The sequence below is a fragment of the Pinus tabuliformis genome, chromosome J, assembly GCF_031772625.1.
Source record: "Pinus tabuliformis cultivar Carrire ecotype Pingquan chromosome J, CPIR1, whole genome shotgun sequence".
In the NCBI taxonomy this organism is placed as follows: Eukaryota; Viridiplantae; Streptophyta; class Pinopsida; order Pinales; family Pinaceae; genus Pinus; species Pinus tabuliformis.
Window position 1 is genome coordinate 492,528,551 of NC_142295.1, and position 25,969 is coordinate 492,554,519.

A 25,969-nucleotide genomic window follows, 5' to 3' on the forward strand; every position below is an offset into this window, starting at 1 on the left:
TTAGCCACCATTATCTAATCAACTTAATAGTTAGTCACAACCTTGCCCAACAACAATCAATCTGATATGATCTCATACCAGCACTCGAAAGAGGTGAAAACCTGCCAGAACCTAACCCTGTTCCAAAAATAAAAAGGACTACCCTTTCAGGAAGAAAATCTCACAAACACAGATGATCAACAAGGTTGAATTCAGACCAAGGAACATTTGGAAATCCTCAAGGCAGCGCTATTCAACCCATAGAATTATCCAACCTGGTAAATCTACAAGACTTGCAACCAAAGTTAAGAGGACAAGATAACCCTGAGCCAAAACATGAGGAAGGAGCAAGGCATCGTGAAAATGAATGAAAAATGAAGTGGGGCCTCCTCCAACACCAAATATGAGTTCTCAGGATGATCTTTTGCATTCTTTGGAGGCAGGGATGGCCGAGGTCCTGACCAACATGAACGTCTACATGTAGCTTGAAGAATTGCTTAACATAACTTAGGAGAAACCCAATCTTTAGGGAATTGTGTCTATACCAGAATTCTATCTTCCTCAAAAGATACAAACCACGAAGCAGAAACAGATATAGAGGCTATTCAAGAATTAGAGAACCAATCTAGTGACACGCTCCAAGTGGAAAATAGTCATGAAGGTCTAGACATAGAAAACATAGGCCAAGAAGAGGAAGCAGAGACAGAGGTTATTCAGGAGTCTGATAATCAATCTAGAGACACTGTCTTATTGGAAAAAATCCAAGGTGAACAACGAAGCTCTTTAGAGACAGAAGCTATTAAAGAGACTATTAGCAGACCAAGTACTCCTTAGAAAAGGCAGAGAGCCAGAACAAAATTGAAGAAGCTAAGAAAAGAACACCAAAATCCTCGTAATATGGTCAAGACGCTCTAAAGAAAAACAAAAGAAATCACAATGGGAAAGGTTCTGAACAATACCCCTGAGTTAGTAAATGTGGCCATGCAAACAGAATTATGTAAAGATAGGGCTACAGTAACTCAAACTGAGCTCATACCTACTCAAAAAATCGTCACTCAAGAAGGTCTGCATGCAGATTTAGTAGACATAGCTACTAAGATGGAGGTTTGGACCTCCTACAATAAAGAAGTATAGACAGAACATATCCGCTCTTATAGCATAGGCACTTAGACAGACATACAAGCCAAAGACATTATGATGCACCATGACCCCATTCTATTAAATCTTCAGGAGGGATTGGCACTAGCCTGACTCACATTGGAATGATATGAAAAAGAGATCGTTTCCCTACAGAAATATCAAGAGCTGCAGAAACAGCTTCAGGAACTGACTATAACAAAGAACAAGACTTTTGACAGGTGTAGAAAGGTGGAAGAAAAAATGGAGAAGATCAAGTCCAAGCTAGACAGAGTCATAAGTTAGACAACCACCATCTACTCACTGTATTCAGATGTCCTGATATGCAGGTCTCCCACCACCAATTATGCCTTGTTTCTATTAGAACGATACCTATTATTGAAAATCAAGCCGTAAGAGCTAGTAAACCAACTGAATTAGGGACAATTTAAGATTTTATAAATTGCTACAAGGAACATGGTGTAAATGTCCAAAGGCTTCTTTGTGAGTTTTATTTGCACAATTTCATATTAGAAAATGAGGTGGAAAAGAACCCTAACCCTTTTGTAGGATATGTCCAATTCCAGGCTTTTATTTCATTTGCAGTTAACCAACTCAAATGGTTTAAAGATTATAATGCATTCCAAAGACAAGAACATGGATTGGATCTTTGGGTAAGAAGTGAACCTAGAAACCCCTTACAAATGTCTTCCAACCATAAGATTCTGATGAAATGAGAAGGGGTGATTAAAACTTTAGGGCCCATACATAGGGAGATTGTGCAGAAAGTAATATCATATTTCCTCTCCATTCAAGAAATATCTCTAGCTGCATCTAAGCTTAGATGGACGATCTCCACTAATAATGTGAAAGATAGGGAACCATTTAATTACAAAAATTTTAAAGTTGTTGGGGCCGTATGGTCACCTACAACAATCTTATTTTAAGAGAAGGACCTTTTTGGTTAGGATGCATTTGGTATCCCCCTGAAGGGTATCGAGCTGAGGACTGCCTTTGCGCTTCTGGCTCAACATCATGGTTTTAGACCAAATTTTGACGCTTTCTCTCGAGCCTACTCTTTAACTACACTGCATAAGAACTATTTACTTTTCATGAGGACATGAAACAGTGTAAGCAGGGGAGTATGTTGAGTTATGCAATGGGTATGTATTTACTCTTAATTCCATCACTTTTTTCCTCTTTTCTTATCTCTTCCATATCTTGATATGCTAACATATTGATGGATTCTGGTAAGAAATGAATGAACTACTCTCGATTAAGATTTAGCCACCGTAACTAACTCTTATTCCTTTTTATGCAGAGAAACAACCAAAGGGACAATTTTTTTCCCTAAAGATGGAACAACATAAACCAACAAAGGAACAATGAGGTGCGTTGGTTGCGATCAAGTCAGAGGATGAATTAGGAGGATCAACGCCAAATATGAAGTTAACCTTAATCAAATTTCCTTGATTTGAAAAAAATGGTTAATCAAGGTAGTATACGTAACCACATACAAAAAAGCATTCATTCATTTTGATATATTTAAAGAACCTTAAGAATTTTTTTAATTTTATTTTTGAGCAAAGAGCATAGATTAAGTTTGTGTATGAAGGTTAGTAGGAATGATGGGATATTACCATGGTCCATCACCTTGTCAGTATTTATGGTCAAGTAATAGAGCCTATAATATAACTCTTTAGGAAGGAGACATTTTCTTGGACTCAACAAGAAACTAAAGGTTTTGAAAATTTTAAGGCTATGTGCACAACGCATGTCCTCTTTAGGCCCAACTTCACAAAAAAAATATTATTGTTGTTTTAATGGAAGATCAAAGCCAATTTTCTTTGAAAGCAACCATTTAAAGGAAAGAACATACTCAAAAACATTTATGAAAGGGAAATATTTGCCATACTACATGTAGTTTAGAATCCACACCCTTAGTTTATAGGAAGACACTTTAAGGTAAATTTTAATCATAATTTTCTAAATTACTGGTTGAACAACAAATATATTTAAAAGAGACAAATAAAATGGGTTACAAAGATTCAGGTTTATGAATTTGAAATTGTCTACAAGAAAGGGAAACAAAACATAGAAGTAGATGCACTTTCAAGAAATAAGACACATAGAGTTTACTCGGTATTTTTTCCATTCTACCTATGGTTGGGTGAAAGAATCATGGTTCCAATGAAATAAATATTATAAGGCATTAAAAATCACTCAATAACTAAAAATGGCTCTTGGTTATCAGATGAATTTATGGTAAAAAGATTCACATTTCGTATAGGAGGAAATTTACAATTCCTTAAAAAATATAGATTTTGTTTTAGTTATCTCTCTGCACAATCTAGTTGTGGCTACACAATCTAATTGTAGTTGCAGAATCTGATGATATCCTCATCGGAATTGATTGGATGATTTTGAAAATAGTTGTTGAACTAAATAAGGGATGTAAATGATCACTCATATATTGAATACTAGTGTGGAGATACTTAAATGTGTTTATGTGACAAATACATAAAAAAATTCTCTAAAATCTTTTGAGTACAAAGAAAGTTAATACTTAGACAAATATTTTGTTAACCATGATGTCTCAAATAAATGTTCAACTAATTGTCACTTTAGAAAAGAGGTCTGAATGGTAAGGATGTATGGTAAGGATATTTGGGGTTGTAGGCTATTTCATAACTTTATCATTTAGCTTAAGGGCAGATGTGAGATATGTTTATCAAAATCTAAATTTGAAAGAATTAATACAAATGTGTTTAAAATTTAAGTTTAAGAACAAAGAAAGTGTGTATTCATGCAAGATCTACCCATATCCATGTATTGGAAACAAAAAACAACCAGCTCTCCCATAAAAAAGCATACATCTATACATCATTTGACCCAAGGGTCCACACAAAAAAAAAATACAAAAAGGAGTAGAGTTTATAAATCATGAGAATTATAATTTAAAATCAAAATATATTTCCTAAAATACTATAGCATCATTATCAATAAAATTAACATCAACCTATAGAATATGAATATAAAAAACATAGATGAAAAAGAGCCTATAATTATGTGTGTTGAGGTTGTCCATGAATGGACTATGAAAGAACCTATAATGTTCATCATTTAAGACCTCCTCAATGTACCAAAGACCCCATTCCAACTAAATTACTTTCAGTAAAAGATTTTCTACGTCATTGTTTCACTCCCTCTCCCTCTAAATATGAGTGCACCAAAAATAGACACAAGAAACTTTATCCTTTATAAATTGTCCAAAATGTGATTAAGTTGCAAGCAGTAACATTGTTGAATATCATTGACCCAATTTATAACTAGCAAGGAATCAGTTAACACTTAGAGTTGATCACAATACTTATCATAAGAAAAATCCATTAATAATAGCTCTTCCAAATATTTTGAACCCCTCCCAAGTCTGATATTGACTTTCTCAACTAAATGAGAAATTTCCCTCTTGCTCAACCCCATAAAAGAACCACATGGAAAAGATTTGTTAGTTTCCTCTAGAATTCTGATCCTATTCCACGAAGGCATAGAAGGTTGTTGAAAATGAGAAAGAATGGGAAAAACTTCAATAGCCACTCAATCTAGGGAGGAGTGCTAGTTATGAAAGATTTCCGTGTTTCTTAGATAAACACCGAAATAGATAAGAAAATGACAAAATGATTGTTAGATGAATCCCACAAGCATTTAAAACAAATACTTATAGATCTTTCTAAAACTCCCCTAGGAATGCAAGTCACTGAAATCCAAAACACAAAAATAACATCTAGGATTGATTTGACCAAACCTAATCTCCTTGCCCTTGACAACCACCTTAGGCTCCAAGTGGTTAGTCCTTTTTCCAACTTAGCTATTAACTAGGACCATTCTTCTTTTTGCAGTATTTTGGTTTCAATTGGAAACCCAAATATTTTTGAGAACTATATCCATTTCAATAGAGGGAAATGGAAATAAATTCATGAGATTCCTTACTTCATAATGTGCCAAATTTTAAGTTAAAATTGAATATTGTTTAGCTATTAATCAGCATGCTAGTATTTATTCCAAACAAATTATTGATATCATATACCGACTTTAGCATAACAAGGCCATTCTGCTACTTGTAAAAAAGTTAAAAGAAACACAAAGAATACTTGTCTCATCCCTGGCTACGCATTGAAGAATGGAGAGGTAGACCCATTTATAAAAACAACAAAGTATATCGATTACATGGACCCCTCACCAAATTCACAAAACCAATCCCGAGTCCAAATGACTCAGGATATATATAACATCATCCTAATCTTCATAATTATGTTCATGGTCATTGTTGATATATATAGCATCATCTTGATTTTCATAATTATGTTCATCATCATTACCACCGTGCTCATCGTCAGTAGTTTCTTCTTCCTCATCACAATCACAATTATCATCCCATGGAATTAAACATTTATAGCAAAATTCATGACCACACCTGAAAATAAACAAAATTTAATATTAGAACATAAAAAGCTACATAAAAAAATAAAAAACATAACCACTTTCTTATTACATTAGGATTAAATTCTCATAAAAAAAACTCCATTGCTTAGAAACCGTGTACCTGCAAACTATGTGCATGCAACCTTGGGTGCGTTCAATCATATGTTTGCAGTTCGGACACCGCTTCCACTTGTTGTTCTCTGCAAGAAAATTCAACTCTGCATTTACAGCGCTCAACAGAGGAGCATATTCTTGGCAAGACATGTCTGTGTGCCAAGGAACACTGCACTCAATACAAAATAGGCGGGAGAATTTCTGACATTTTGTTGTTGTTTTTGTTGTTAGAGAAGAATGTGATGAGGAAGAAAAGGGAGAAGGAACTTGTGAGCACTTATTTAATTCTGATAAAGCCATCAAAAACGAGCAATCAAGATATGGGCAATATAATTTCTCTGAATCTGCAATTCTTTCTTCTTCAAACCTTTTCATAAAAATCTCAAACCATTTAGATGACAAGAATTTCTCACAGCCATATTTACTGAGTTTGGAATTACACCAGGGATGTGGGCATTTAGGCACACCGCCATAATTGGCCAGCATGGACTCAACGTATCGACCCATACAACGAAGACAATATCTATGATGGCAAAACATATTTTTGTGCATCCCATTCACATTCACATCCTCAAAGCACATATTGCATTTCTCCTTCACGCCAGCGCCTCCAATTACTGTCACCTCCACTTGATAATCAGGAGGTCTAAAATTTATCTGAGCGCCTGAATTATCACTAACATCACCACTGGTTATGCTACTGGTTTTGGGCTGGTCACTACCCACTGCGCGGAATGTTATATCCATGTCGAAGTTCTGCAATGCTGGTTCACGACTTGTGTGAAGAAAATTGAATTTACAAGTCAAAATCCAAATCAAATATATATTTATAGCAGAGCATAGGTATATCACGCCTGCCGGCCAACTTAGAAGCCGCTTACGTTCATCATATGTGCACCAACTTACCACGTTCTCCATGTTAACATGGTATGTTGGGGCCTTTCACACGCAGAGTGGCAATGATGCTGCTATTTTCTCTTATCCTCATTTTTATCCGGAAATTTTATTGTTTGTCTTCCGAATTAGTATTGTTTTGTTCTTCTCTCAACCATTGTTTTTTATTTATTTTCAAACTTAACGTACCATTTTTCAACACGCGTTTCATTGATGTTGTTTTATTTATTTTTAAACTTAATGTAATAGTTTTGAAAACATGTTTCATTGATTTTATTAATGTTCAACAATATAAATAATTATGAATTCCATCTGTTTAACGAATTAATAAAATTTCCCCAAATTTAAAATATTTTTATTTAAAATAGTTAAACGAGACAATCTTTGTCACTAGACAGTGATGTGCCAATATTTTTATTTAAAAAAATTAATATGAATTATATATATATATATATATATATATATATATATATATATATTTAAAAAATGTAATTAAATTTTTAACTATAGAGATTTATTTATCTTAGAGATTCTTAACATGTCAATAAGTTTTGATTCAATAAAATGACTTATTAATACCACACGCCCAAAAACCATAATTCGTGTTTATAGGGCACGTATTCATAAAGTACGTGCAGAATTGTCACACGGAATCAGTCAAGGGTGCGGACACAGCTGACCTTCCTAGAAGTCTAAGACATTCTAATGACAAACAAAACAAACTGGAGCTATCCTTCTCTAAACATACATTATGATATGAGAAATCAAGTTTTTCGTTCTTACCTTTGTCCAAACGCTGTTGTAGAAGTCCAAGCTTTGTTGGTCTGGATGAGCTCCTCCTTTTCTCCAAAACCTGCAATCACCAATAGTCAAACAATTAAATAGCACCTCATTATAACATAAAACAAAGCATATTCAACACATAGACCAAGGAGTACATGAAATAACCCATTAACAATAAGTTATTGAGAAGAATGGACCAATTTGCATTAAAGGTAATCAAAAGGAACCATTACAACCTGAGCCTTGGTGTTGTGCAAGCTCCTTCCAGGGTCCACAAGAGTCTTCCTCTACTTTGACAAAGCTCACCCACTTCCAAATAGAACAAGTGAAGATGACAATCTCTCCTCACAAGCTTCTAAATGGGAGTCCTAATTCCTGCAGCATTTACCCTTAGAAATCTATAGCTTTCAACCTTTTTCCTTCTGGCTCAATGCCTCTTTTTATAGTGTTCAAGAGGAAGTTAATCAGGTCCACCATCAATGGGATAGTCCCCTCTTTGGATGGGATCACTCCCTTATTGATGGGATAAGTTCCTCTTTGATAGGAGTGCATGAACCATCTGGAGGCGCTCAATACTCATCCAAGAATCTTCTAGAATGCTCTAGAAATGACCACAAGTAAGTTTTTGAAGATAAAACTTGCGCATTTTAACCTTTTCAGAGGGACGCACCTGCCCCTTTAGATACAGAGCGTCCTTGGACGCAGACCTTATGAACAAAAGGTGCGTACCCGCTGGCAAGGCTTGAGAGAACCTGCGTACCCAGAGATAAACATGTTTTATAAAGACTTTCTCTCTTTCTTGGAGTTTGATATGAATAGTAGAGGCATAAGACTTGCTCAAAAGGGTAGTATGACTGTTGATTGAGCCATACCGACTGTAAATAGCCATGGTGACATTTTTTAGTGTAACAGATTGCCCCCTAAAGTGCGAAGCCTGGAATAGATTAGGGTTTTGTATTATCTAGGAAGGGTGAAGCGCTTTATCATTTCGAGGATTATCTCATGGAAAACCTGGTTGGAACCTGCAATTTTCAACACAAAATACATGGATAAGATTATATCATCACTGAGGTAGGCATTCCCATACTCAGATAAAAACTTTAACTAATAGACTAACTACTCTGATACAGAAATGATCTTGTAGTACATCATAGTCATAGACTTTTGTAGACACAGTATGGGCGCAGCCATCTGTTTATGATTAGTCTACTTAGATAATGAATACAAAACTCCTCGTAGCCTGGACGGTAAAGATTTGATCCAGGGTCTTCATTCCTACTTCTCGAATTGGTACGATTCTAGCCATGCGAATAAATGAGTCGATGTCGAACATGGTAGAAACCACTTGATTACCAGTCGATGATGTAAACTGTTAACAAGCGTGAGAGAGACCACCAGTAATGTCAATGGTTCTCAAAGTACCCAGTACAATCCATGAGATGTGAATGAATGAGTTGATGTCGAACATTTCACGAAATCCTTCGATCGAAAGTCAATGATGTAAACTGACGTCAAAGGCGAGAAACCTGCCATTGATGCATGCAGACTTCAAGGCACTGACGATTTCTAAGTCATCTCTCTAGATAATGTGCTGATGTCGATAGAAAGTGACCCGTTGCAGGCAAGCCCACAACACGAAATCATTGTTCAAGTTGAAGAAATGTTGCTGTAAGGACTGACTCAGGGATGGTCAAATGGATGACAAGTATTTTGCAGATGAAAGTTTTGTTTGCAGACCTCTTGGACACATAACGACACGACAGATGGTTTGGTGCTAAATAACTCAAAGTTAATCCCCGGAACCTGGTTGAAGACTTTCAAAAGTGGTTTGATCAACTGTGAGGTAAAGGATTTCCCAACCCAGGTGAATGAAAAGTGTCGTGTCCAAGAGTGGTAATAAAGTTTCTTCTGAGACAAAAGGTAACAAATAGGCTCATTCTTCTCTCTTTTCCCCCACCATTTTTGGCAAGTACCTCTTTATTTTTAACAAGTTTGAGGAGGATAACATATGCTTGATTATAAGCTCATCCTTCGGATGAGTCCAACCCAGTTTTGATTCGAACCCTAGGAAGGAGTGGTTCGTTCCTGTTTGTAATTGAACAGGGCCTTTACTGTGAAATGTTTAACGAGCCCAGTATAGGAGAAACTCGGCGTTTTTCAATTTTAGGGAGTCTGAAAAACTTAAGGAAACTCCAAGTTGAACTTTTTCGTAAATTTGTGTCCCTCAAGCCCGAAAAAGTATAAAATAATACCTGGGGGAACCGCTTGATCTTGCGACCAAGGAGTACTTTCATAATTAGTTTCACTGACCTGAAAAGTAAAAAGCGATCAAGGACACGTCGTTTTATTTCCGTATCGAGTTTGAAACGACAAAAACACGGCAATCTTTTCCTGATTTTATGGTCAGAAAAGAGCTATAAGGGGACCGTCTTTTAATTCCGTTTTAACGAGTGTAAAAGAAACGCTCGGCAATCTTTTCATGTTTTAGGAGTCAGAAAAGGGCTTAAAAGATGACTCTGAGGTTTCACTTTTTCGTAAGTTTTAACGAGTTCGAAAAAGGGATAAAAATGTACTCATGGTTTTCACTTTTTCGTAAATTTTAATGAGTTCGAAAAAGGGATAAAAATGTACTCATATGACCGACTTTCAATTTACTTTACGAGCAGGAAAAGACGGAAAGAACTCGGCATTTTCATTTGTTTTACGAGAATGAAAGATAGCAAAATAATCTCGGTATTTTCATGAGTTTAACGAGTCTTGAAAATAACTGAAATTGACTCAAGATAGGTTTCATTTTTACAAAAGCTTGAAACAGAGAAAAACTATGCTTCAAAGTAGTTTCATTTTTTCACAAGCTTGAAACAGAGAAAAAACTGTGCTTGATGCCCCCTAAGCGTAACTGCTAGAGCGCATGCCCCCCAACTTCATTTCATTCAACTAAGTACAAGCTGGATGGAATGAAGGTTCATGAACGAGATCATTTGAAAGACTTGACCTAAAACTGAAAATTATGCAAAACACCGAAAATAACTAACCTAAATATACAACATTTATGAGATCTAGTCACTCTCGACTCAAGTAGAAGAGGATTTGTTTCATTTTTTAATGAGCTTGACACAAGAAAAGAATTATGCTCGGATTCGGTTTCATGTTTATGCAAGCTTGAAATGAAAAAATATGCTTGTTATAAGTTCACATGCCCCCAGCATAATGACGCAAAACGAGGTACATGCCCCCCAAGCTTCATTGCATTCAATGAGGTGGATGGAATGAAGCTTTACTTTCAAGATCTTGGAAAGAATTGTGGGAGGTGTTTCATTTTTTAGTGAGGTTGACACAAGAAAAGAACTATCCTCAAAACCCTTGTTTCATTTTTTAAACAAGCTTGACACAAGATAAGGAACTATGCTCATAACTACTCTCTACAATCTACTCTACTCTAAAAACCTTGATTCATTTTTTAACGAGCTTGACACAAGACAAGGAACTGTGCTCTAAAATCCTTGATTCATTTTTTAATGAGCTTGATACAAGACAAGGAACTATGCTCATGACTACGCTCTACAATCTACCTACTTAACCTACCCTTGTTTTATTTTTTAACGAGCTTGACACAAGACAAGGAACTATGCTCAAAAAATTCGCATGCCCCCAGCATAATGATGCAAAGTGAGGTACATGCCCCCCAGGCTTCATTGCATTCAACTGGCTGGATGAAATCAAGGTTTACTTTCAATATATAACTTGAAAAGGGAGTTGTTTCATTTTTAAGGAGGTTGACACAAGAAAAGAACTATCCTCATACCTGATTCATTTGTTAACGAGGTTGACTCAGTAACAGGAACTATCCTCATACCTGATTCATTTTTTAACGAGGTTGACTCAGTAACAGGAACTATCCTCATACCTGATTCATTTTTGAACGAGGTTGACTCAGTAACAGGAACTATCCTCAAAACCCTACTTTCTACAATCTATCTACATATCCTAAAATCTAGCTGATTCATTTTTTAACGAGGTTGACTCAGTAAAAGAACTATCCTCGTACTCACTGATTCATTTTTTAATGAGGTTGACACAGTAAAAGGAACTTTCCTCATACCCTCCTATTTCATTTTTTAACGAGGTTGATACAGGAAAAAACTATCCTCGCAACTCCTTGTTTCATTTTTTAATGAGCTTGACACAAGACAAGGAACTATGCTCATGACTTCCGGCTTCATTTTTTAACGAGGTTGAGACTAGAAGAAACTATCCTCGCACTCACTGATTCATTTTTTAACGAGGTTGACACAGTAAAAGGAACTTTCCTCAGACCCTGATTCATTTTTTAACAAGGTTGATTCAGTAACAGGAACTTTCCTCGAACCCTGATTCATTTTTTAACGAGGTTGACTCAGTAACAGGAACTTTCCTCAAACCATCCAATTTCATTTTTTAACGAGGTTGAGAGAGGAACAAACTATCCTCGTACTCACTGATTCATTTTTTAACGAGGTTGACACAGTAAAAGGAACTTTCCTCACACACACTGATTCATTTTTTAACGAGGTTGACACAGTAAAAGGAACTATCCTCACACATCCAATTTCATTTTTTAACGAGGTTGAGAGAGGAACAAACTATCCTCGTGGACACCTGTTTCATTTTTTAACGAGGTTGGCACAGGAAAAGGAACTGTCCTCGCGCTAGCCTGTTTCATTTTTTAACGAGGTTGATACAGGAAAAAACTATCCTCGTACCATCCAATTTCATTTTTTAACGAGGTTGAGAGAGGAACAAACTATCCTCGTCAACTGATTCATTTTTTAACGAGGTTGACACAGTAAAAGGAACTTTCCTCGGCAACTGATTCATTTTTTAACGAGGTTGACACAGTAAAAGGAACTTTCCTCGGCACACTGATTCATTTTTTAACGAGGTTGACACAGTAAAAGAACTATCCTCAACAACTGATTCATTTTTTAATGAGGTTGACTCAGTAAAAGAACTATCCTCATGCACACTGATCATGGCTTCCAACTGGAAGAAAGACATGTCAATGGACACACCTTGATCATGGCTTCCAAGAGGTCTTCATCAGAAGGAAGAACAGTTCTCTGGAAGGAACATATGTCAAGGGACTCAAAAGGGATAAGAACATCGTGTTCAAGTAATCCCATAGAGTTTTCCATGTTAATTACCAGATCTAAATCAAAGGAAGATGAGCAAACAGTGAGAGGCTCACTTACATCGGTAACTGAAAACATGGGATCAGTTGCCACATAATTAACCCGTGGCATGGTAGATACCACTTTAGAATCAGGAACATTTAGGGGTGTCATATTATTGGTAGTTGAAACAAGACTAGGGAACGAAAGCTGGTCTACAGTCACAATACTGCCATTGTGAGGGAAAGACATCACGCGAAAGAGTGTCGATACGACAGCTTTCATTGCATAAACATAGTCTCACCCAAGGAGTAAATTGAAATCCAAGGGACCTCGAACTACCATAAGATCAATACAGACAGTTTTACCTTCCAAGGTAATAGAAAACTTAGGAAGGATCCCTAAAGGTTCACTAATGGTTCTGTTAAAAGCTTTCAGATTCTGCGTAATAGGCGCAAGCTGAGGGGAACCCAAAGCTTTCCAAACAGTTGAGGATAAAATACTAACAGAAGCACCTTCATCTACCTGAGTACGATGTATGTCCCTACTACCAGCCTTAACAATGATTTGGAAAGGGATGGAGGAAGGAAGACGAGGTTCTGTCAGTCTATTCCAATCAAAGGAAAAGACCTCACTACTTGGAGGGGGTTCTGTAGAAACAGGTGAAATGCCCCCGGGCATAGAAGAATCTGATGTAACAAGAAGAACCTGAGCGGTATGAAGTTCACTCTCCAAAGGGAAAGTGGGATCGATCGAATGTGAAATCGAATCGACCACTTAGTCAACTAATGGATCATCAATCTAAGTGACATGAGTTTCACTCTCCAATGGAAGAGTGTGATCGACTGTACTTGAAGTTAGATCAATCACTCCGTCAATTGACGGTAGGTTGGGAGAAAGTTTACGGTAACCAGTTGGAAATTCTTGCTGTGAAACAGTAAGGCTTTCCAACAATGTTGAAGCTTCATCCATGTGAGGGAAAATGTGAGTTTGATGACTCCCTTTGCATAACTTACAAGGAAACCTAACTTTACCCTTTTTCCCAGGAACCTGACTATCACTGGTTGATGGATCAATGGAAAGTTGATGTGATTTTTCTGACCATACTTCCAAGACCTTTGGAATACTAGGACAATTGACAAGGAAGTGGTCACCCTTACAAAGCCTGCAAGGGTATTTGAGTTTACGATGCATGTCGGAATTTTCCTCAACACAACTAACACTTACAGCCATGGTTGGTTGGTTGACTTCTTTCTTATCTTGCTTCTTCTTCTTCTTCTTCTTCTTCCCTTTCTTCTTCTTCTTAGCCTCCTGGTTACTAGCATCAAGGCTTTTACCAAGCGAAGAGGAAGAAATGGAGGAAGAAAAATTAGGCGAAGAAGGTAAAGGGTCAACAGAAGGTTGGTGATGTTGAGATGGTGAACTCTGTGAAGGAGAAGCATTCGGTTGAGGTTGAACGATTAGTGTATTTTGGGCCAACGAAGTTGAAAATAACCATATCGGTAAACCTATTGTAAATCCGGGTAATGACAAAGTAGCCATATAAGGAGGACCAACATTCCCAAAGTAAGGAAAAGTACTAGGATTCTCGTTAGGAGGGGTTCCTAGGTTGATAAATTCCGGAACATTTGCCATTATATTCAACTTCAGTGAATTTTATTAACAATTTAAAACTAAAATTAACAATTCACAATTCACACCTAACAATTAAAATTCACAATTCACACCTATGGTCTCTAAAAGTAAAAACAAACAAAATAACACGCGCTATCAAATCTAGGAGTCAAACCACACACAAGCAGTAAGCTCTCCGGACCGAAAACACTAGTTGGTGATTAAGCCCAACCTCGCAGAATCCAGTACAGAAATAGTGGGTGGAACAGTTACCCCGACAACCTGCTTAATGAATAGACTGGACCAAGTTCCTCCACTTTAACCGTCTCGAGTGAAGTGAACCCCCCAGAAAATCCAAGTGAGTATAGCCGACGTCTGCTCCAGGTACAGTGGGACCTTCCCTCCACCGTCACCTTGGGTAGAATCCTAAAGATTATGGTCACTAAGGTTACCAACGGCCACAAGTACACCTGGGGGAACAGTCTAAACTCCGACAGCACGCAAGGGCAGAGTAGCAAGCTCAATCCCCTTACCGGCTCCTTGACAGTAATCCAAGGTTTACCGATAAGTTACCCCTGGCTCCTCGACAATGGTTAATCCGAGGTTTACTGTTTGTAATACGTACTGTCTGGCGTCGTTCCCAACGAGGGAGGATGGATCCCCTCACTGGTTCGGACACGAGCTCGTGCTTCTCCTTTAAGAGGAGCTTTCCCAGAGTGTAAATGTAATAATTGGATTTGATTCTATCACAAGATCAGCTACTTGTTTGGTTTTACTGTCTTGGAGAGTTAAGTACTCACCTACTCCAAGACACTAGCCTAAGCTATGTTGGTGCTTCAGAGCCCTAGAAATGTAAAAATTACTAGATGAATTTTAATTAAGCGCTGTGTTATTAAGGCTGTTATTACTCAAATGGGTAAATGGAGATGAAACCAATGGTGTTATGACCCGACTTAACTGAATGCAATCGAATATGATAATGTAATCTTTTCAATTCGATGAATCCTAACTAAAGTAAGGAGAGAGTTTCCATTCACTTCCAACAATGCAAAAAATTGATCACTAAGAGAAAATATAACAAATTCTCTAATGCACTAATTTCATCAAGAAGAACTAATGCAAATCAATTCCAAACCATTTTTTTATTTTATTTCTGTGTAAATTCAAATCAAAGAAAGCTGATCTAAATCTACAATTGAGTTTTTCAGAATGTAAACTATGCAATTGTAATCTATGCACAATTCACTTGAAAAGTATGCAAATGTAATCTATGCACATTTTTCATTAATATTCTGAAAATGAGAATTCTAATTATGCAAATGTGATCTATGCAAGAGAATTCTCAAACACAAGACGATTCTAATGTGATCTAAGAACCAATCAAGTGCAAGTCGAGAAAATTGGGTGAGAGTTCCAAAGATCAAAAAAATAAAAACACTCAAAGGCGATTAACACTCATACACAATTTTGCAAAAACGAAAGCAAAAAGATGCAAAATTGTGAAAGGACTGAGAGAAACCTCCAAGTAATGACCAAAGGAAATCAAATCAAGAATTTCTCAAAAAGAGATTCAAAACACCCAATTGATGAAAGCTTAAAGCAGGAATGCCAAGGAAACAAGCCTAGGTGAAGATTTATGGCAGGTAACCAGTGGATCTGGGCAGTAAAAACTAAGAAAAAACAAAATCTAAGAGCAAAAAATGCAAAAAATGGAATTTTCTCAAATTTTGGCAGGGGACGCAGGCAACCCGTTAGCACAGGTGCGGGCCCGCTCTGTGCACACAGCAAAAGTGCGTCCAGGGACGCACTGTGCAGCACTCAGAGGGTGCGTCCTTCTGAAAAACTCAAGAAAAACCAAAATAAAACTAATCCTAAGCTAACCCACCCAGAGACAGAATCACAAAGCCAAAACCAGAAAAATAAACCAATTTTCTCAGAGCAAAGTTCACAAAAGGGAAAAGACTTTTCTCATCAATGGAATCCCCAGCGGAGTCGCCAATTTGTCACACAGAATCAGTCAAGGGTGCGGACACAACTGACGTTCCTAGAAGTCTAAGACATTCTAATGACAAACAAAACAAACTGGAGCTATCCTTCTCTAAACATACATTATGATATGAGAAATCAAGTGTTTCGTTCTTACCTTTGTCCAAACGCTGTTGTAGAAGTCCAAGCTTTGTTGGTCTGGATGAGCTCCTCCTTTTCTCCAAAACCTGCAATCACCAACAGTCAAACAATTAAATAGCACCTGATTATAACATAAAACAAAGCATATTCAACACATAGACCAAGGAGTACATGAAATAACCCATTAACAACAAGTTATTGAGAAGAATGGACCAATTTGCATTAAAGGTAATCAAAAGGAACCATTACAACCTGAGCCTTGGTGTTGTGCAAGCTCCTTCCAGGGTCCACAAGAGTCTTCCTCTACTTTGACAAAGCTCACCCACTTCCAAATAGAACAAGTGAAGATGACAATCTCTCCTCACAAGCTTCTAAATGGGAGTCCTAATTCCTGCAGCATTTACCCTTAGAAATCTATAGCTTTCAACCTTTTTCCTTCTGGCTCAATGCCTCTTTTTATAGTGCTCAAGAGGAAGTTAATCAGGTCCACCATCAATGGGATAGTCCCCTCTTTGGATGGGATCACTCCCTTATTGATGGGATAAGTTCCTCTTTGATAGGAGTGCATGAACCATCTGGAGGCGCTCAATACTCATCCAAGAATCTTCTAGAATGCTCTAGAAATGACCACAAGTAAGTTTTTGAAGATAAAACTTGCGCATTTTAACCTTTTCAGAGGGACGCACCTGCCCCTTTAGATAGAGAGCGTCCTTGGACGCATACCTTATGAACAAAAGGTGCGTACCCGCAGGCAAGGCTTGAGAGAACCTGCGTACCCAGAGATAAACATGTTTTATAAAGACTTTCTCTCTTTCTTGAAGTTTGATATGAATAGTAGAGGCATAAGACTTGCTCAAAAGGGTAGTATGACTGTTGATTGAGCCATACCGACTGTAAATAGCCATGGTGACATTTTTTAGTGTAACAAGAATTGATTGTCTTGTGAGGCAGTTGAGATAAAGTGGTTAAGTTTGACTGAATATTTGGGACCAATTTTTATCAAGTCAATAATATTACTTTTAATTTACCTACACATGGTAATGCCCTTGGTAAATGGGCTCAGATTAGGTCTACATACCTATCTATAAATAGGTGGAATCAAAGAGGATTTCGGTTGGCTAATTTTTGGGTTAGGATTGTAGGAGAAATGTTCTAAGCATGATTTTTGTTGTAATGGTGTTTTGGATAAGCTGGCGAACCCAGCTAGGGTAAAGGAGTAATGTTGTAACATTTCACTCAATTGAACTAAAAAATATCATGGTATGTTCCTTGATGTGCCTCAACACATCGTTGTATTGAACAATAGAAACATGATACCAATTCCCATCGCATTTAGGAGCTTCATGTATCTATTTTTCATCTCTAGCAACAAAGGGTTATTCACCATTAACAAACAATTGAGGGGTGGAAGAGAATACATCCACTAGTACAAAATGACTAATTAGTTACTAAAAAAATGACTAAAATTTGCATATAAATGACTATTTTTCAGTTGGTGACCAATAGTAGTTAATTTACAATATCTTATAATGTGACCAACTTTTAGTCGTTCTTATCTTAGACATTAATTGGATGTCTCAATTTTATCATCTAGTAATATATTTAGTCATTAATTTTGTCATTAATTGAGTCATTGATTTAGTCATTAATTTCCAAAATGAATGACCAAATATACAACAAAATATATTACTATATGATCATCTTAGAAAATAAATTAATGACTAAAGAAATATGAATAAAATGTTGATCGTGTTATAAAACACTGTAAATTAGCTACTAATAATCATATATATGCAAATTTTAGTCATCGTTTGAAACCAATTAATGACAAAAGAAATATGACTAATTTTTTATTGTGTTATAAGATACTGTAAATTAACTACTAATAGTCATATATATTCAAAATTTAGTCATCACTTGAAACTAGTTAGTGACCAGATAAATATTACTAAATTTCAGTTGTATTATAAGATATTGCAAATTAGCGATTAATAGTTGTATATATGCAAAATTTAGTCATCATTTGTAATCACAAATTTATCATTTGCATTAGTCATTTATCTTTTCTTGGTAGTTTCATATTCATTATATAAACAACTAATTTAATAGTTTTTATTGATTTCATTTACTTTCATTAATAATCATTATAAATGACTAATTTAGTCATATATTCATTTTAATTATGTTTATCATTAATCAGTATAAACTAATAATTTAGTAATTTTAAATTGATTTTATGTGTTCATTATTAATCAACATAAATTAATTAATATGATTGCAACTAAATTTAAAAAATGTCATACACTGTCATACAAAGTTACATATGTTAATTACAATACTAAACAATATCAAATGCAACTATAAATAATTCCAACCAAAAAAATTATATTATATGAAATGTCAAGTATTACAATATGAGTTTCCAACTTAACATTGGTTGGACTACAATTTACACATGAAATATTGTTACATCACTTCAAAACATTATCATTTTATTGCCAAGCAATTGCACGTGAATTCATGAACTCTGAATAGTTGACCACCAGTCTCTATGTGTGTGTCTTATGTGGGATATTGGCTCTAAGGGTATCACTAGCCCAATTCTCTTCTCTCTCTCTCTCTCTTTTGCATTTGTCACTCCAACGTTATATTTGTTTTCTTCTTTCTTCATTTCCTGCTTCTTACCATCAATTCTGAGTTCCTTTTCTAAAAACAAAATAAGATACAATATATAGTATAATACATGAAAGACGATGAACACTATAATATAAAGTAAAGTAAACTATAAAATATTTATACGAGATATACCTCGACATCAGCAAGATTAAAGCCATTTTTTCCCCATAAAAGCAAGAAAATCGAACAAGTTTTCTTCAGTTGGGTGATAATGGTCACTATGTGGCCAGATGACCTATATAAACATAACAAATAAAATTTCATCATAGAAAATAACACCTTAGTAACTTATTCTTCAACCTTCAAGGAAATATTAGGCACAATCATGTCAACTAAGTTACATGCTAAAAGATCGAGTTGTAGATACCTTGTGAAAACAAATAGTCTGATGTGTGATGTCTAATCGTTGTCATTTTATTCGCAACAACATTTCATTATCTTATGCATGAACATGGTCAAGTATATAAACAAAGTGTGCTCAAATAACAACATGAAATTAAACTTTTCTAATAGTCATGAAAATATTTTAACACTAAACAACTAAAATGATTTCAATCAATTAAGTGTAATACTAATTTCATATTCAAGCTTTGGTTGTTGTTTAAATGGACATGATACCAAGTATTTTCAATTTCATTGTTAAAAGACAACAAAATCAAAAGAAACATTCAAAATTCAATCAAACAATAAAGAGAGGATATCATGGAATGGGCATTGCAATTATAAAAAAAAAATTATTTGCCTATTCACCGATGTCTTGTTTGGCATTCCTAAAATATTTGCTCGCCCAAAATAACCATGAGGTGAAATAATCACAACATTAAAAACCATAGGAAACCCCATTAGAAACTCACACAATTTTTTTTTAGTTGGGAAATAATGGCCACCATGTGGCTAGATGTCCTGCATAAAGAAAGAAAATAAAATGTCACCATAGATAAGAACACCTTAGGAATTTAGTATTCAACCTTCAAAAAAAAGCTTAGGCATAATCATGCAAAATAAGTTACATGTTCTAAGGGCCAAGTGGTGAATTAGCATACCATATTTCCAGCTCTGCATTTTTTATTGCACCAAACCGGCTAACATCTAATCCAAAAAGCCAATAATTTTCATTATAGTGGATCAAGAATGTTTCTACAAGAAGCTTCTTAAAAATAACCTTCTCCATTCTCCACTCAAGAGGAAAATTCAATGCCCGATAAAGATGAAGATCCCCTTTCTGGCTACTCTCGGGAATCATGTATATCTGCATATGAAAAACAACAGCATAAGAGGAAATTGTGCAGAAAAAATATCTAAAAAATTGAAAATAGATGACAAAAATGACATAATGAGAAAAGTGAATGAAAATTAAGAAACTTGATTTATTTGCATAAGGAAAATGTTAGGTAGAAATAAAAAGCACATCTCAAGGTTTACACAAGAAAAATGCCACCCTTCTTACCATTTTGTTAATACTAGTGCTCCTAAGCATAATCAAGTTGTTGTTACTGAAAAGTGTTGCTATTTTAACGTGTACCCTGAAGAGGATGATAAAGGAAGAAATGCACATGATTTCAAAATAACAAATTTAAAACAAGAAAACAAATAATGTTGATCTTTCCAGGTTCCTGAAAAATTGTTTCAATATTAACAACCTTTTTTACAAAGCAAAGATGAACTAACCAAAATCCCAAGGAATGCATTTGTTGTTTCACCGCATCACAATTTTTTTCTCTAAAATCTTACCAATTAATCCTAATGTCGCTCAAAAATTTCACAAAATCATTTACTAAACAAATTGTCTCATTTATATTTGACAACATGGAGTTTGAAAAGTGCAAATTGATTTTGATTTAGAGTTGGTAAGACTTAGAGCATGAACATAATTAGGTGTTTATTATGCACCCGTGTTCTCATCATGGATTATGAGTTTAACACCAACCACTTTGAGCCCTCTATATTGCAATCACCATGACCTGATACTTTTCCATGATCGCAATGGGGAGGGTTAATGGTAAAACCCCACTAACTGACCTATACATACCCTAAGGAGAGTACATGTCCTACCCATTAAGGTATTGTCTCACTGAGCATGTAAATATCAATAAAATCGAAGAGAAAATGCAAACAAAGGTTGTAAGAGATGCATGTATTAATAAGAATCTTATACTTAAACTGAGATCATAATTGTGTAGAAGTTACCTAGATTTAAAGAAGTCAACTTTTAGTTCTAATTAAACAAGAACCCCAATGAAACATCCTTCACTTCCAAACATATGTTTATGAAATCACATTAATAATATTGTATTTCCTCACCTACCTATCATAGTGAAAATCATAAGGATAAGAAAGATGAAACTCTTCATCTAAAGTAATGCCTAAATGTTGCCAGGTGGCTCTTGATTAATGTTGTTTTCCACGCCAATGTCCCCTCACATTGTGATAGTATTATTTTTCTCAATGAATAGGTACATAACGTCTCCCATTACATCAAAACCATTTGAATCATTTTTATGTTGAATAAGCTAACTACCATCCTAAGTAATTCAATTGAAAAATTCAATCCTAAGCTAACTTTCTAGAAACCATATAACAACTTGTAGTTTTAGTATTCTACCACAATTGACCAAACAGACAAATAGAAAAGCATCGAAACATGGTCCACCATTATGATCCAATCCATTAAGCTTCAAGAAATATAGAGAATAAATAGTTGGAACATTTTCACAAAGCATCAAAGTTTGATCCTACATACTATATTAAGATGTGCTTCCATTTATTGAAGGTCTTATGTGAAAATGGAAAACTCAAAAAATAAGAGGGCAGTTATAATAACACCTAAGATACAATTTTCATATCCTTTATACGTTTGAAAAAATGAATGCATGGGAACAACGAGACAAATGTCAGACAACTTAAATGTAAAATCATAGAAACATGGTCTGCCACTGTCGTGATCCATCAAACTCCAAGAAATATAAAAAATAAATAATCGGTTCATTTTCACAAAGCCTCAAATTTTGATCCTACATATTATACTGAGGTGTGCTTCCATTTACTGGAGGTCTTAAATGAAAATGGAAAACAAAGAAAATAAGATGGCAGGTTTAATATAACCTGAGATACAATTTCATATCCCTTTTACTATAGTTTATAACTTTGAAAAACTGAATGAATGGAAAATAAAGGGGCAAGGAAGATGTGAGGTAAATTAGTAACTAAAGAAATTTTGCATGGTGAACCCAAGGAGAAAATCAAGGGAGGAAAGTAAAATGATGTCAACTTTCAAATGATAATAGGAAAAAAGGGGCAAATCTCTAATTTTTAAAGAAATAAATACACTACATACAAAATCCTACAACTTGTGAACAACTTGGGCTATTTTGCATGGTGTTTCAGCGACAGGGGCGACGGGGATGGCTAGAAGTTAACCCCAAATTTCAATGGGACAACCAAAAGTGATTTTAAAAAATAAAATTTTAAAGTAATATAAAATTTAAAAACAAAGATTCTAGAACATAGTGATATAATATAAGTCAATAAAAGTAACCACCATAGATAATAGATGTAATGTAACTCAATAAAAGTAACAAGTCTTGGTTAATATATCTTAAATATCTTATCTACATCGATATTATAACTCTCCCAGAAGAAAGAGTTGATATAGGTTACACAAACCTACCGAACATGGGAGTGAGAATTGTGAAGGAAATGAGCCCTCATTACAAAAACATACTACATAGTACTTAGGAATGCAATGCTTAGATAACCGTTGTCCATATTTGAATGCAAAACAACTTGGTGAATACTTTTATTTATGAATTGGAACTAAATGGGCACTAGTTTCGATAGTGGCTATTCAAATGTCCTCAAAACCATCCCAAAGGATCTCCCAAAACTCCTTGTTTCTGGAAAGAACCATCTAGAGGATTTGAGATAAGTCCCAAAAAACCATCATAAGACGTATCCCAAACATCCCATTTTCTAGAAAGAAGCATTTAGAAAATGTGGGAGAGGATCACACAGCCTAAGAGATGTCTCGTTAAAAATAGGGACTTTCCCCTTGCAATCCCCAAAGAGGGGAAAATCCAAAGGATGCATTCGAGAAGTAGAGACAATTCCCCCCATGCAACATCATCCTCACCGCATAATCCAAATGATACAATATAAAGTGATCTAAGAGAGTGACACACTAACATATGAACCCATGACCAAGTGTAGAAATTGACCTATATATCCATAAGAAGAATGTATGTAAGGAGATTATGAGATCATTACATGCATGCATGGAAGATAACATTTATCATATCTAATTAAATTTTAATACTATCATCCCTACAATTGGAGGGCCTAATTAAGGAAACAATCAAAAATAAAACTTATAATTCGATATATCTATTATACTTCCAACAAAATGAAAGTAGATTGTGGATTACAAATTTATAATCATGATTACATAAGAACTACTTACAAGTTTTAGGGGACCCATACTCATGGGCTTCGGAGCAGTAATGAAATGTTTTGAAATTTCAACTAATGGCTTTGGGAGCATCCAAAACATTCCAGTTGCTCCATTCTCATATTCACACCTCTTTTGGGTGCTTCTTACACACAACCAACATTAGGGATAGTTTGGACACTACTTACTTTCATATCCCTACATGTGACACCACTATTGGGCATTTAAATGCTACCTACAATTGTTGTCATGAACCCTGCAAGTAAATTTATTAATTTCCTACTGATAATCACAAAAGTAGGTCAATGGGAATGAAGAAGAGTGCAGTCAATATGACTACAATGTAGGAGTGCAAGTGAATATCCTAGAAAAAATGCTAAAAGGAACATATAGAGAAAGAAATTAGTGGTAATTTTGTTGCAACACGTATATAAGAGGCCATTGTATAATAGAATATACTCAATGTCCTGCTAAAAAGGAATGAGTCAGCGATATGGTAAGGTCTTGCAATGGAGCTAGATATGTCAGGGGCTCCTGATTCTAATGACTAATGGCAAGGAAGGTGAATTGGGTAACTATTAATTAGTGGTAATTTTGTTGCAACACGTATATAAGAGATCATTGTATAATAGAATATAGTCAATGGCCTGCTAAAAAGGAATGACTGAGCGATATGGTAAGGTATTGTAATGGAGCTAGATATGTCAGGGGCTCCTGATTCTAATGACTAATGGCAAGGAAGGTGAATTGGGTAACTATTAATTTCCTGCTAATAATCACAAAAGTAGGTCAATGGGACTGAGGAAGAGTGCAGTCAATATGACTACAATGTAGGAGTGCAAGTGCATATCCTAGAAAAAAAAATGCTAAAAGTAACATATAGAGAAAGAAATTAGTGGTAATTTTGTTGCAACGCGTATATAAGAGATTGTGGTATAATACAATATACGCAATGGCCTACTAGAAAGGAATGAGTGAGTGATATGGTAAGGTCTTGCAATGGAGCTAGATATGTCCGGGGCTCCTAATTCTAATGACTAATGGCAAGGAAGGTGAATTGGGTACAGGGGCACTACCAACATCCCTTGGGGCCAACAGTGGATCTAATCGTATGATCCTCGGGGAGGTGTATGAGAAAGTGATACTCCTATCATAAGTGGTCAAAAGGAAGAAACTGTGAATAGGTATTTGGCCACTCCTATGGGATTGGGATGTACCCAAACATGTTAGGAACACCTTGCTCTGGAACTATATGGAGTTAGTCCCTTTAGTACTCTAAGAACCTGTGAAATTGATGCATGGTTCAGCATCATTAAACTAGTCTCAATGGTATTTTTTGATCTCCCCAATGAGAAGGCTGAAAAGAGACCCAAGATCTCACCCTTTTAAGTATCTCCATTTTCTGCAAAGGACCACCATCATTGTCTAAGGAAGCTGCAAGTAGTATAGTAGTTCTAGAACTTGACTATGAAAAAAAATTACATTTTAAATTAAGAAAAATCAAGAATACTTTCAAAGATAAATGTTCAACATAGGAGATGAGTATTCTAGTGTGCATGTGTCTACTTATGGTTGGGTAGATATAACAATTGATAGAAAAGTACAAAAATGCCATATTTGTTTCCCTTTCTATTCAAAATCTCAATATCCCTAGGGAAGGAAAACAATCTTTGGAGTTCCATAAATTTTGTTGGGTTGGATTTTCTTCTATTTCTATACTTGGTCCATGGTTAATCCCTCATATTATAAATATAGTGACCCATTTCCAATATGTCGTTAGATTGTGGTGATTTCTTGGATAGTTTGGCCTGTTTGCTCAATTTATGCAACTAATGATTCCATAAGTTAGATGCCATTTCAAAACTACATGCTGCAATTTCTTCCTACTACTGAGTGGATTATGAATGGAGATTTCAATATGGTGGAATGGGATAAAGATAAAATTGGCACAAGACCAGACACTAAGGTCCTTCAATATTTATTAGCTTAATATCATGGAATGCAACGGATGCTTCTAGAGAAGGAAGGAAATATTTGATATGGGGTGACACCCATTCTATTATGCTGGAAATTCTTCTATTATGCAGGAGTTCAAGATAATTGAGTTAGACCTCTCCCTAAATCAAAAGTTAATATGGATGCACAGTCCCTAATGAAGCAACACATATTCAAGGTTAAATTGTAGGTTTCTCCCTAGATCAAAAGTTATGATGGATGTACACTCCCTAATGGTGCAACACACATTCAAGGTCAAATTAGTGAAATCCTCATGTTTAAAGAGCTAAATTATTAATATGCCCTCTACTGGATCTAAACAGGGGCCAAAAATTACACAGGATTTAGTTGAAGAGCAATGCAGTGCCTTGACAATTTTGCTCTAGCAAAAAGTATTGTTGTGGGTTATGATATTCACTAAAAAGGTGACATAACCATCCCTATATCTTGTAGTATATAAGACAACAAAAGAAAAATGTTTCATCTCAATATCTTCTATATGAAAATTAAAAAATCCTATTCTCTTGAGGAATCTATTGTTTAGCCTCCACCAAAGCCTATGTAACCCCACTAGAAAGTAGCCCAAATATATCTT